The following is a 14,273-nucleotide window of genomic DNA, read 5'->3' as shown; positions in this document are numbered from 1 at the left end:
CACCAGCAGAGGCGAGTGGTCTGATATGCCCCGGGGGAGGAACTCCGCCGCCACTACCCTATAGAGATCCGCATTCGGGATAAAGAGATAATCAATTCTGGAGAGTGAGCCATGGGCACCAGAATGGAAGGAGTACCCCCTGGTATCCGGATGCAACTCCCGCCACACATCACCCAGGCCCAAGGCAGAGGCAAAATTGAAGAGTCTTGTGGGGGCGTCCGGGTTACGATGTCTGAGGTGTGTGCGATCAGCGGAGTTGTACATGACATCATTAAAGTCCCCACCCAGAAATAGCTCATCAGGCTGGTGTTTGCCTAAGAGGGCAGTCAATTCGTCCATTAGCTCCCGTCCTAGACCGGGCGGGGAGTACACCGAGACGAAGGCAACCCTTATGTTCAAAAGCGTACCTAGGATCATCACATAGCGGCCCCGCGGGTCTTGTTCTAGGTTTTGGATGGTGAAAGGGACACGTTTATGTATGAGGATGAGGGTGCCCCTGGATCCCATTGTATATCCCGCATGGAAGGCTGTTCTATAGTTTGTACGTTGGAAATATAGGCAATTTGAACCCGCCAAGTGGGTTTCGGATAGCAGAGCCACGTCGGGGGAGTGCCTACTGAGAAGTTGTTTGATCAGGCGCCTCTTGATCGCCGAACCCATCCCATTTACATTCCAGGTGAGCACCTTGAAGGACTTGGGACGTTCAGTCGGGGTCAACCGGGGTTGCAAGGTTGCCATTCAAGGACCCACACATGAGGTTTATCAGGTGTATTCCGAGGAGGGCGTCCTCGACTACAGTGGTGTGTTGCAATATGTACCGTGAATATTGAGTGATGTGCTGCCTGAGTTATTCGTAGCCTCTCATTACCATGACCTTCAACTTCAACAAAACTCCGGAGCTGGCAGTGACGCGTTGCTCCCGGGATAACAATAAACCCAATGAAACTTTCCTTTCCCACCCCCACCCCATACTCCACCCCAACACGAAGTACCTGTCGCCTCAACATTGCTGATCCTTACCCACTGTAAGGTGACAGCCTTACAAACCCTTATACTATTAACATTTGAACAAATTAACAGATAGAGGGGCGGAAGAGATGCCCCCGCGGGCCGCATTATTGATAACATAGACAACTTATAGCAGTGCTGTGGTACTTCCCACATCTTCTCCTACACCAATTCGGGCGGGCTCCCACTTGTGGGGGGGGGAAGTCCTGCTGTGACAGCAATCTTGTTCAGTCTCCGGCCACCGCCGGTTGGTTTGGTGAGGGTGGCTGGCCCGGGTCCGGAGGGTGTGCTGGTGGTGGTCTAGGATTTCTGTCCCTGTTAGGCCGGGGCGTCGACCAGTTCCCTTCTATATGCTGTTCTGCCCAGCGCCATGCCTCCCTTGGGTCGTTAAAGTGAACTGTTGTGCCCTTGTGATATATTTTCAGCTGGGCCGGGAAGAGCAGGCCGTATTTGACTCCCATCGCTTGCAGCTGTCGTTTCAGCTTCTCAAAGGACTGCCTCGCTTTCTGGACCTCTCGAGTATAGTCCGGGAAGAAGGCGATCTTGGACCCATTGAATGTGGTCGTGCCCTTGGTCCGTGCGAGGTGTAGCAGCGCGTCTCGGTCCCGGTAGTTCAGTAGTTTTGCTATCACCGTTCGCGGTGGAGCACCAGGCACCGGTCTGCCCGTGGGTATTCGATGTGCCCTCTCCACGGAGAAGAATTTAGAGAAGGATCGTTGATCAAACAGGTCTGTCAGCCATTGCTCCAAGAAAAGCTCCATACAGGGGCCCTCTGCTTTCTCGGGGATGCCGAGAATGCGGATATTGTTACGCCTGGATCTGCCCTCTCCCTCCTCGACTTTGGCTTCCAGAGTCTTGAGTTTGGCAGTGATCCCTTGGAGCTGTTGTTGTACTGCTTGCAGCCCGTCCTCCGTGTTGGAGATGCGCTGCTCCGCCTCCCCAGTGCGTGCCGATAATTTCTGCAGGTCATGCCGGAGGAGGGACACATCGAGCCTAATTCCGTCCATCTTCTGCTCCATCGATGAACGGGAGTCCGCTATGGCTGCCATAACATCCCTTAGGGAAAGCCCCGATGTAGAGTCCCCTTCGACCGACGGCAGCAGTGGAGTGTCAGAAGATTGCGATGGGGGAACCGTATATTGGTCGATTCTGTTTTGCGTGGCTGGCCTTCTAATTTTGTCTTTTCCCATGGTTCCTGCTTTTCGGGGCGCCTTCTCTCACACTGGTTCAGGCCAACCCCGACGGTTGCACTGGTTTATGCGCGTTGCCCACACCTGGGGGCGCAGGCCGGACGGAGGGGGGGGAGGGGAAGGGCGTAGAGAGTCGGGTGTCGGCCCTCGGTCTATCCTTCCCTCCAGTGCTAAATCTTTAATACTTGTAGTTCCAGGGGGGGGGGGGGGGGCCAGGAGAGATCCGAGTGGCCCCTTCGCTTGCAGCCGAAACCCCCAACCGTCACTGAAGTGTCGCCTGGCCGCGCACCCCACTGCGATGTCAGCCAGTATCTCTCGGGGGAGGGGAGGCCAGCAGACCCTCCCGGAGGCGCGGGACTCACCGGGTAGTTCCGCCCGCGCGGCGGACCAGCAGGTTCCAAGATGTCTGCTCGGGGAGGAGTTGTGGCCGAAGGCCGTATTGGCTTCACAGGATGAGATCGGGTCCAGCGGGTTCGGAGTCTCCCGAGCAGTTCGGGGCAAGTCCCGCGCAGGGGCCCCTCAGTAGCAGCAGCGGGCACTCACCGGCGGGCCGCCTCAGGGGTGCACAAGCCTCCCCCGCGGCATCAAGCTCTCCGTCCCCCCCGGCCCCGGGAGTGTAGAAACGACTCGCCTCTCACTCAGAGCGCGCTCCGGCGGCCATCTTGTTTCCCTCACAGGGCCGCTTCGGCGTTCCTCTTCTTCGCCGCGTTCTCCGTGGTTCTTGACCGTTTCGGGCTGGAATTCGCCCCGGGTACTGTCCAGGGTGTCGGACACTGGGGGGGGGTATCTTGGGGGTCCCCCAAGCACTGCAAATAGTCGAAAGTAGCAGGATGTTGGGCCGCGGTCGCGGGAGCTCCGGGAGGACACGTCTACTGCATCGCGCAGCTGGCCACGCCCCCCCCAGTGTAATCATTATTGCTTGAATGCCTACCACAAAGCCTACTGCTACGTCTATCCCTGTCGTAAATCTTTTTCTGATACTTTGCCCTGACCTACCTACAATGCTACTAGCCTATTTAGGCCACTCTCTTCGCCCATTTGCCTTTGACCATTGCTAATTGCGCTTACGGCCATCCCGAACTGCCTCCTGAACTACGGAGTGTGTAACCGCTTCTTGCTTCCAGCATAGCCCTTTTATTGTCTCCATTGTGCAACCTTCTCTCGCTTCCACTGTGATTTTCCCACTGACATTGTGCTTTGCTTATGATACCTATGTACTGCTACTGCAACCCGAGATCCTGAATGAGCTATTATTAATTATACCGTACGGTTCATAATTGCCTGATTGCCTCTACCTTTGCCCCTGAGAACGTGTGTTCTGTACTTTGCTCTAACCCACTACTCTACCACGTTACACAGCCCACCTGAACTAACATACCGCTCTCCCCAAACACTTGATTGCGTTTATATTTCGACTGTGTACCTCCGCACTATGCACTGATTGCGCGCATATTGCCTCTGTGTACTTGTGCCTGCGCTCTATTTCAAGTCTGTTACCTGAATGTACCCACACTGTACTGTGCCAACCTTGCCTGCCTATGCCTAATCTGCCTTAGATTGTGCACACTGTACAACGTTTTCTTTTGCCATCTCATCGTATCATACAGCCTAGCTTAATGGCCAGCTTTTGCTTCACCGAAACACTTGACATCTTGTATTTTGCGTACTAAACCTGTGTATTTGTATCTGTCTACCTGCGCACTGTGCACTGATTATATGCCTATTGACGCATGTGTGCGCTGACTGTGCACATTACACACTCGTGCATGTGTGCCCAGCACATTGTTCATATCTATAATTTGCAGATGGATGCCTAAAATTCCCACACTGCATTGGTCCTACCTGCCGTCTTTGTGTCTTTGAAACATGTGTCCTGTGCATAGTTTCCCAACTGATTGTGTCTGACAGCCTATCTGAACTACCTATGGGTCCCATCTGACAACTAACTCTGTCCATATTGTCTAGGACACTTGGCTCTGTTCACCGTGCGCCTCTACCACTCTCCTTAGTGCCTTGCAGCCGATAAATACTACCTCTCGCTAAACATGCTAAGCCAAAGCATTACCTACTTTACAATGGTTGCCACTATACTCCTTTCTACTAGTACTTTAGACTACTGTAACGGGATCCCTCCAGCTGAGGTTGAAATAGTCCCGCTGAACCCCCCGCCCCTTTTTTTTTTCTTTCTTCTTTCTCTTTTTCATCTTTTTCTCTTCCCGTTTGTGTTGTCTTTTGTACTTGTCTATGTGTATTTGTTGTATGTTCCTTGAATTCATAGGATATAGTTATTATGCTAGAATGCGCAAAATATGATGTTTACAATGTACTGTAATTTTGATTAGTGCTGCTTAGTATGAGATGTTGTGTACTTTTTGTGAAAATGTTGTTTATTGGAAACTTAATAAACTGTTTATGGAAAAAAAAAAGAAATAGTCCCTCTTAGCCCACAAAATCTGCCCATCCTAAATAATTCCACGCTACGGGTTCAGGAGACTATGCCACTCTCCCATGTACCACGATCGACAGAAACCTCAAACTCAGCGCTAGGCTCACCAAACTACACGAACCACCCACAAGATCTCTACCACCAACAAATAAGAAAACAAACTGCCAACTTAGCATGAACTTTAATAATACTAACCGGCCTACCTCTTAATCTGATTTTTGCGCCATTGCCACTCAGACTACGACACACAATCCTAAGCCTACTGTCACTAATACTCCTACTCCTCGCCAGGTCATAGCTAAAACGGGGGCTCACTCCCTTAAAGGAGCACTTTTAAATGCGAGATCCCTCGTTGCCCACCCTATGGACATAGCCGACCTAATTATAGAAGGCAACTTGAACTTCCTTGCTATAACAGAGTCTTGGCTACATAATGCTGCAGGACTGTCGCTTATGCTAGCCATCCCAGATGGATACACAATTTCCAGGCAAGATAGAGATGGAACTCGAGGTGGAGGAATCGCCATCATCTCCAGAGAGAGTCTATCACTGAGACTAGTCCCCCCTCAAACTATGCAATCATGTGAAATCCTTACTGCCAAACCCCCTCTAAACAACTCCCAATCACTTCATCCATCTAATTTACAGACCTCCTGGTCCTCTTGGGACATTTGAGGAGGACATGCACAGTACACTAGCCAACAACCTCAAAACAACCACCCAACTACTGTTGCTAGGCAACTTTAACTTAGGCTTTAATGATCCAGCGGACAAGCATGCCTCGGAAACAGTCAATATCCTTAAGGCACTGGGACTGTCTCAAAAAGTTAACAAACCTACTCATATTAAGGGTAGAACCCTAGACTGGGTAGCTGATCATAAATGCACGGCTACTATTACCTCTATCACGCCAGAACTGTGGACAGACCATTCACTTGTGTCTTTCATACTATCAACTACCAGACCTCCACATATGGCCCCACAAAAGACGACACCTTGTCTAACTAGAAATAAAAAGAACATCACAGTGGACAAAGTGATCCCTGCTCTTCTCCCTACTCTAAATTAATTGTCGGACAATTTAGACCCTTGCACACTGGTGCATGAATATAACAAAATCATGCTTACCACACTGGATAAAATTGCGCCACTCAAACTAAGAACAAGCAAACCGAAAGCCCACCTAAACAAGTGGTTCACTCCACAATTAAAGGACTTACGTCTCATGAAAAGGAAGTGTGAAACTGCCTGGAGACTATGCCCCTCCAATTAGAATAAAATCAAGCTAACTACTATCTCTAAGCACTATAAAAATGAAGTCTGCCTGGTAAAACGGAATTCTTATAACGAACGTATTGCCAAATCTAATTCAAGTATGAAGGAACTATTCACCATACTAAAAGAACTAGGGTCCCCAATTCCCATATCTGACACATGTACCAAAAATAAGATCTGGTGCTCAGATATTCAACATGCACTAGCTAATAAAATAAACCAGAATCCTTAGAGTCAATTAACTTGCCACACCTGAAAAGGAAATGAAGCCACGCCAGAAAAAGCAAAGAAACACAGCCTACCTGAAGATTTATGGAGACATGAAAACGTGCATTTCGAGGAGAAGCTAATGCAGGAAAACTTGACTGGCAACAGAGCGCCTGCCTTGTCACCAATTTTTAAACATTGTTCCAGAAGTCCCAGACTCAAAAGGCAGCAGCAGCAGCAGGGCCATCATGCCTTAAAATGGAGAGCCACAACCATGGCTTTCCCCCTCGCCCTATCAAGGGAAGATGTGTGCTATGGAGGGAGTTGTTTCCAGCCACCTGCAAGAAATATTACGTGCGAAAAATACGAGTACCAGAATCCTTAGCGTCAATTAACTTGCCACCCCCGAAAAGGAAATGAAGACACGCCTGAAAAAGCAAAGAAACACAGCCTACCTGAAGATTGATGGAGACATGAAAACGTGCATTTCGAGGAGAAGCTAATGCAGGAAAACTTGACTGGCAACAGAGCGCCTGCCTTATCACTAATTTTTAATAAAATAAACACACTGCAAAATAAAATAAAACTAAAGAAAGACACTTTGGATTTACAGCATCCTCCGCTTTACCAAAACATCTATTTTAGAGGTAGAGAAAATTATCTTAGTCCTCAAACCATCCAATTGCAAAGGCGACATCTGCCCAGCACAGATTATAAAAGATGCTGCTAGAGACCTCTCTCCATTTATTTCCAAATGGATCAATGCTTCCTTTTCCTCTGGTACCATTCCTGCCAACTTAAAACAATCTTGGGTTCTCCCGCTCCTCAAGAAGCAAACCTTAGATCCACTTATTGCCACCAATTACCGTCCCATTACGACAGTACCATTTTTTACTCAAAATACTTGACAAAGTCGCTTATACCCAGATTAAAAAATACCTTGAAGTGCATAAGCTTTTAGGAGTTAGATAATCTGGCTTCCGCCCACTACATGGGACGGAAACTGCCTTGAATGATTTAAAAACACAGATCGATGAGCTGAGAGATAAAGGGAAGACAGCATTGCTCCTATTACTTGATCTCTCAGCTGCATTTGACCTGGTGGATCATAAGGTCCTATGCAGGCACCTGGACTCAGCAGCCCACTTTTCCACAGAGGCTATCAGATGGATAGAATCATTCCTGAGCGAGAGAACTATGAGGGTGTTCTCCCCATCGGCAGTGGCAGACCCTACCCAGATCCTCTGCGGTGTACCTCAGGGCTCCTGTGTCTCCCGTACCCTATACAATATATTCACTAAATGCTTGCTCGATGATCTGTACCTTCTGGGTATCACCTACAACCACTATGCGGATGATACACAGATTCTCCTCCCTCTTTCTGGGGATCATGGTAGGGACCTGGCGCTGGTGAATAGGGTTCATCTCATCATCCAGGCATGGATGGCCACCCATGGTCTATGCCTGAATGATGATAGGACAGAGCTGATAATTCTGGGTACTGTAACATCAACAAACTACGACATGAATACTCCTCATTTACTATCGATGGAAACATTATTAGGGTAACGAAGGAGGTAAAAACCCTTGGCTTTTACCTTGACTCGATCATTTCCTTTGATAAACAAATGAAATATCTGGCCTCTACCACAGCCTACACATGTAAACTTATCAGAGCTAGTAAGCCAATCCTCTCAAACGACAGCTGCATGATTTTGGCTAGAGCATTAATTCTCTCTAGGCTAGATTATTGTAATGCTCTCTACAGTGGTGCTAACAATGCCATTATCCAGAGGCTACAAATTCTTCAAAATAACGCCTTAAGAGCCGCACTAGGCATGAATAAAAGAGTACACATTTCCTCTACCAGACGCCAACATAAATGGCTTTCTACCCACAATAAAATACAGCTAAAAATGGTCTCCCTGACCCATACAGCATTAATCAATGCTGCCCCTAGTTACCTAATAGACAGACTTAATAGAATAACATCCAGCAGACCGACAAGAGTTGGTAATGCCAACTGCCTTGTGGTACCGAGATTCAGACTTACCAAGATTGGCGGTAATAGTTTTCCTGTGAAGGCTGCCAAACTCTGGAACTCCCTGCCCCACGAGTTGAGAGTAGACCAACCTTACCCACACCTGAGAAAGAACTATATCGACTCTACTGAACTCTAGTTATACTGTCACAATTGTCTCTGCCAGGTTGACTCTGCCCATAACTGTAAGTGAAATATGGAATTGCACTGTATATAACCTGCACATTTATAGCTATATTTTGACACTGCCTTTGTAATTTTACCTGTAAATACACTACATGTTGTCGTATTGTGAACTATTTTGAAACCTTTGTAAGCCTTGCATTTTTGTATTGCTGCGCCCCGTTATCTTTGGGTTTGGTGCGCATTAGAAATAAATAAACAAACAAACAAACAAAACAAACCCCAATTGGATTACAACAGCCTATAAATTACTTGCATGCCTATTTGGACAGTAATAATTTAAGCCCGAGCATACCCAAATCAGTAATTCTGGTTACGAGGAGATACAAAACTAAGCAGGACCACAAATGGTATATAAACAATGTGAGACTCAGAGACTGACATGTTGGCGTATCTTGGTTTCCCCGTTTAGTCCAATTTATTCAAAGGCACTTTGGGCTAGACTGAAAACAAAACTGTCTCCATTATATGCACAAACGGAAAAGTTATTTTGGCATGGTTGTAGGTTTACATTTATTCCTGTGATTCTGTTTTATGTTGGCAAAGTGATTCTATCAATTCTTTTTTGTCTAGAAATTTGGAATCCTGACTGGTGCAAACTAGACACAATTGAGGACATGTTCTGGAAGAAACGGTTGGGCCTTTCTTTAGTTTTACCCTATGTCCTGTTGAGACATGAATTACGAATATTGCCTTGGAGGTCATACATCTTTTGGGCTAAACTAAAAGGTATACAGGCAATTGCTTGTTCCACCTCCCAATACTTTTTGTTACCCTTCACTGTGCTCTGATTAACAAATCATTCAAACCACTTGAGCCTTTTGCATTAGAGTGTGATACCTTTTTAAAGGGTATTGACACCTGTAGTCAAATCTTGATAGACAATCTTGTAAGAATGTATAAATCTATCAAGTTGTCTGAATGGTGTACAGCTCAGGATTTGATATCTAAATGCCACCTATATGTGGAGTTTGGTAAACTGCACAGACCTCCTGGCACTCTTCCAAAGTACCTAGTACAATTTCCTGGCTGTTTCTTCTTACAGATTTTCATGCGGTTTTAGCTTTTATTTGTTAGGAACTTTACACAGATGGGGTCCCATTAAGGAGCTCCCGACTGAATTGATGCATTGTCGTCTCTGTAACAATTATATGATATGATATATGATATGGCATTTATAACGCGCCCATACACAAGTGTTTCAAGGCGCGACGAGGCAAGGGAGGGGAAAAAATGGGAAGAAAGACAACAATCCTACTAGGCCAGGTGTCATTCAGATCATGCAAGTGCATGGGTAGGGAGAAAGGGAAAGGGCCTGGGGGAAGGAAGAGGGGAAAAGTGCAGTGCAAGGGATAGAAGAATAAATAAGATAAATAAAAGCGGCTAGATGGTGGCAAGTGGAGGGTAAGAGCAGAAATAAGTGCTAGTAGGGGGACTGTAGGGATACAGAAAACAGTCCCCAGGTGCGGGGAGTTGCCAGGGGGGCAGGGCAGGTGTGCAAAAAGCGGGGCCTGGAACCAAGACCAGAAAGGGTGGCCAGGTAGCCAGTGCAGTTTCAGCCAGGAATTTCAGCAGGGGAGAGAGGCAGAGAAAGCAGAAGCAAAGAGGAAGGTTTTGAGGTGTTTCCTGAACCAGAGATGGTTCTCCTCAAGCTTCAGGGAGGCAGGAAGGCTGTTCCAGAGGGAGGCCCCTGCTGAAGAGAGAGCTCGACCACCCACTCGTTGCTTGGAGAAGCGACTGACCCTGAGGGAGTTGGAGGCAGATGAGCAAAGAGCCAGAGAAGGAAGGTATTTGGGAAGAGAGAGTTGAAGGTATTGCGGCCCCAGGCACCAGAACGCCTTGTGGACAATGCAGAGGGTTTTCAACTTAATCCTTGCAGCCACTGAGAGCCAGTACATAGATTTCAGTCCTGGAGAGATACGATCCCTGGGCTTGAGGCCAAGGACAAGTCTCGCAGTCCTGTTTTGGATAAGTTCCAGAGGGCGGAGAGTAGAGGCAGGCAGATTAAGATAGAGACTGTTGCAATAATCCAGCTTAGAGAGGACCAGGGCTCTGGAGACTGTGAGCTTCTGGGGGAAGGAGAGGAAAGGAAGAATACCTCTGTGAGGAGGTGCAGCTGGTAGTGTGATTTCTTAGAGATGTCTGAGATGTGAGGAGAGAAGGAGAGTTTGGAGTCGAAGATGACCCCAAGGTTTTTAGCCTTGCAGGTGGGAGCAGGAAGAGGGTCAAGAGAGGCCAGCCAGAAAGCTGCAGTGAAGGAGGGAGTGGGTGTGCCGATGAGTAGAATCTCAGTCTTACTGGCATTAAGGCAGAGGTCATTGGCGGCACACCACTCCTGGATAGCAGACAGACAGTCAGAGATGAGGGAAGGAGAGGAGGAGGCCGAGGGTAGCCTGAAAATGAGCTGGGTATCATCCGCATAGCACTGAAAGTTGGGGCAGAGAGCAGCGATGCGGTGGGCGAGAAGTGCCAGATACTGGTTGAACAGCCAGGGAGAGAGGTTAGACCCCTGGGGGAGACCACAGGTAGAGAAAAAGATATTGCAGAGGAAGGACCCAAGTTGGACCTAGGAGGGTCGGTGGCAGAGGAAAGAAGTCAGCCACGCCAGAGCCTGTCCTGTGATACCCAGGTTGTCACGGAGACGGTTGAGCAGGATGGCATGATTGACAGTGTCAAAGGCAGAAGAGAGATCAAGCAAGATGAGGACACACAGGGTGTTGGAGTCAAGGTTGGAGAGCTGGTCTTCACGAATGTTCAGAAGAGCAGTTTCCGTGCTTCTGGCAGCCCTGAAGCCAGACTGATGGTCATGAAGACAACCAACAGATTCGGTGTGGAGATTAAGATGGGAGATGGCCAGTTTCTCCAGGAGCTTGCCCAGGAAGGGAGTGATGGAGATTGGGCGATAGTTAGCTGGACAGGCGGGGTCAGCAGAGGGTTTCTTCAGAAGAGGGTAAACAAGGGAGTGCTTCAGGGGGGATGGGAAGACTCCGGTGGCGAAGGAGTGATTGCAGAAATTGGCCAGGGCAGGAGCCATGGAGTCGATGTGGTCCTTGATAGTTTGAGGAACAGGGGTTTACCTGTTTCGACAAGACTTTCATAGATCGGACTTGTAGAGAAACCTTGTCTGCAGAGAAAAGGGGAAAGGGAGAGAAGGAGGGAGGTGGGGTGGCTGCAGAAGGATCAGAGGAATAGTAGGGAGTAGAGGGAGGGAGGGAGGCGATAGGATGAGAGTGAGGGCAGGATGTCCTGAATTTTTTAAATTAAGTGAGAAGCCAGTGCCGTGCAGAGGGCCTGGGAGGGGACAGGAGAGTTAGAGACTGCGGCAGGATTGGCCAGTTTCTTGCAGATTTTAAAGAGTTCAGCCGAGTTGTTAGATGCCACAGAGATGCAGGCTTGGATATGGGCTCTCTTCTTGGTGAGAACGGAGAGCCGGTATTGCCTTTGCAGCAGGCGGCAGGCTAGTTTGTCAGTGGATGAACATGAAGCACGCCATTTCCTCTCGGCTACCCTGCACTTGCATTTTAGGGTGACGAGATCTGAGGAGTTACACTTGGCTTTGGGCTTCAGGCGGATTCTCATGACAGGGGCAAGGATATCAAGAGAATCAGATATAGAAGAGTGGAGCATGGAGAGGGCTGTGTCAGGATGAGTGACAGCAAAAGGGGTAGGAGGGGATGAGAAGGTGGCGGTGAAAGCCTCAACTGACACGCGCTTCATGGGTCGGATGACCAAGAAGGTGGGTGGTAGTGAAGAAGGTGGCTTGTCCTGAGGGGTAGGGAGGTGAGGTGGGAGGATAGGAGAAAGTGATCACTCCAGGAGAGAGGAGTGGAGAGAGGGACAGAGAGGGGAAGGTTAGAGGAGATCAGAGCATCAAGAGTGTGCCCTGCAGAATGAGTCGGGCCCAGAGGGGAGAATGGAGAGTGAGAGAGAGTGAGAGTCGCAGAGGTCATGAAAGTGTCCGGAGGGGGGGACAGGAGGCATCCAGGTGGATGTTGAAGTCTCCAAGAAAGAGGAGTTGAGTGGTTGAGGCCAAGAGTGAGGAGGAGAGGTCTGCCCACTCAGAAAGGAGGGAAGAGATCTGACCAGGTGGCTGATAGATAGTAGCCACAGTAAGGGAATGACTAGGGGAGAGAGAGAGAGAGAGAGCCGGCTGACAATGCATTCAAAAGAGGTGTAGGTCTGCGTAGGAGTGACAGAGGCAGCAATCCACTCAGGAAAGATAAGGGCCACACCTCCACCAGAGCGGTTGGGCCTGGGCAAGGAGAGTATCTTGTAGCTGTCAGGTAGGAGCAGTGCAGTGCTTGCAAAATCTTCTGGCCCACTAGCACTGGCGAGTAGTTTTTATGAAGGGCGAGTTCCATTTGCATGATACTCGACCTTGCTGACGAGTATGGGGATGATAGAAACTTATTTTTCATTTACTGCAAACATACTTTGTTTGCAGTAAATGGCAAATACAGGTTTCACTGTGCATGCTTGACAGCAAATATGAAGTGTGTTTATGGCGACATGCACATTTTACAAAAAGCACATGTAAATATTTTATCAAGTCACCTTGGGGCAAGTGTATTTCTCTTACGTCGAGTATGTAAACTAAGGAAATCGCCCTCCAGGTCTAGTGGAATTTTGAAAAATATGCAAGGCCTGAAGGGGTTTGATAAAATGTTAAAGAATTTGTTGACTGCATGTCCTTCGATTTCATCTTTGCCGTTACAAGCATTTCAGAAATGTGTAAATACGTACGAGGACCCCTTAAGCCCACAGTTTCTGAGAGAGAATTATGAGCGGCAATTTAATCTCACTTACCATAGCCCTTGTCCACTTGTTAATTAGGGTTCATTCACTTTTGAGAGAAAATGTGTATATGCAGGGTGCGAAACGGAGGGGAGCTGGGAGCTTGTGGTCTAGAAGAGCCTGGATAGCTTGAAACTAGAAGCTACCAGAAGCTACTTTTGGCTTCCCAGGTCAAATGATGCAGAACAAAAACAACCATGTGAATTTAACTTGGGCCAATTTATGAATAAACATTAAGACACATATAGATGACATTTAAATGATAATGTTTGATCATTTATGGACAAAATTATATGTTTGTATCTTATGTGTAATTTAGATATGCAGAACGCTGTGCCCTTGTTCCCCAGTTGTAGCTCTTGGTCACTGGTTAATGCTAGATACCCAGGATCTGCTTTTAGCTCCTGCTCATCCAATCTTAATTTCGAGCCCTGTATATATAATTATTTTTCAAAGTTTGAATTGTATTGAGTAATGTTTGTATGCTGTTTTCTATGCATATGTATATTTTAACAATTTAAGTTTTACATAGTTTTCTGTTTTTCAGTGTAAAAGTTTAAATAAACTATAAACACACAAAAAAGAAATTTGATGAGCTGGGCTTCTGAGTGTCAGGCATCATTCAGTAGGCAGGTGCTACTGCGGGAGAACTAGGAGCTAGTACCCAGCACACTGCAAATCTAGCTTCCATATGAGATGCACACTTTAACTTTTTGTCCATTAGGTATGATTCCTTAGGTTTAAATGATGTTTGATAGATGTATCCTAATTCTTTTTTCATTAGCATTCTCAAATACTCCTTAATGTCGCGTATGCATGTTTGTAAGGCACCAATTGCCTGGGGCACCAGCTCCTGGTAGCTGTTGCTTTCAAGCTAACCAGGCTAGAAGCCGGAGCTAAATAGCTCCCAGCTCTCCTCATTTTCGAACCCTGCACTGCTGCAATCAATGCTAAAATTGGACCACATTTTCCCGGATCAGAGATCAGGCAACAAATGACTCCCCTGATCTCGGATCCTGAACAATCCACAGTGGTGAAGCAGACATTCAAACCCAGTTTGTTAAGACCAAGAGCGAACACCCACAAAACTACATGAACTTCTGATCGGCATGCCTGGAAAATCGCTCAT

Source organism: Ambystoma mexicanum, chromosome 11 (genome assembly GCF_040938575.1).
Source record: "Ambystoma mexicanum isolate Mex_15411 chromosome 11, UKY_AmexF1_1, whole genome shotgun sequence".
Classification (NCBI taxonomy): Eukaryota; Metazoa; Chordata; class Amphibia; order Caudata; family Ambystomatidae; genus Ambystoma; species Ambystoma mexicanum.
The sequence above is the reverse complement of the archived record's forward strand: the minus strand, read 5'-3'. Positions refer to the sequence as shown.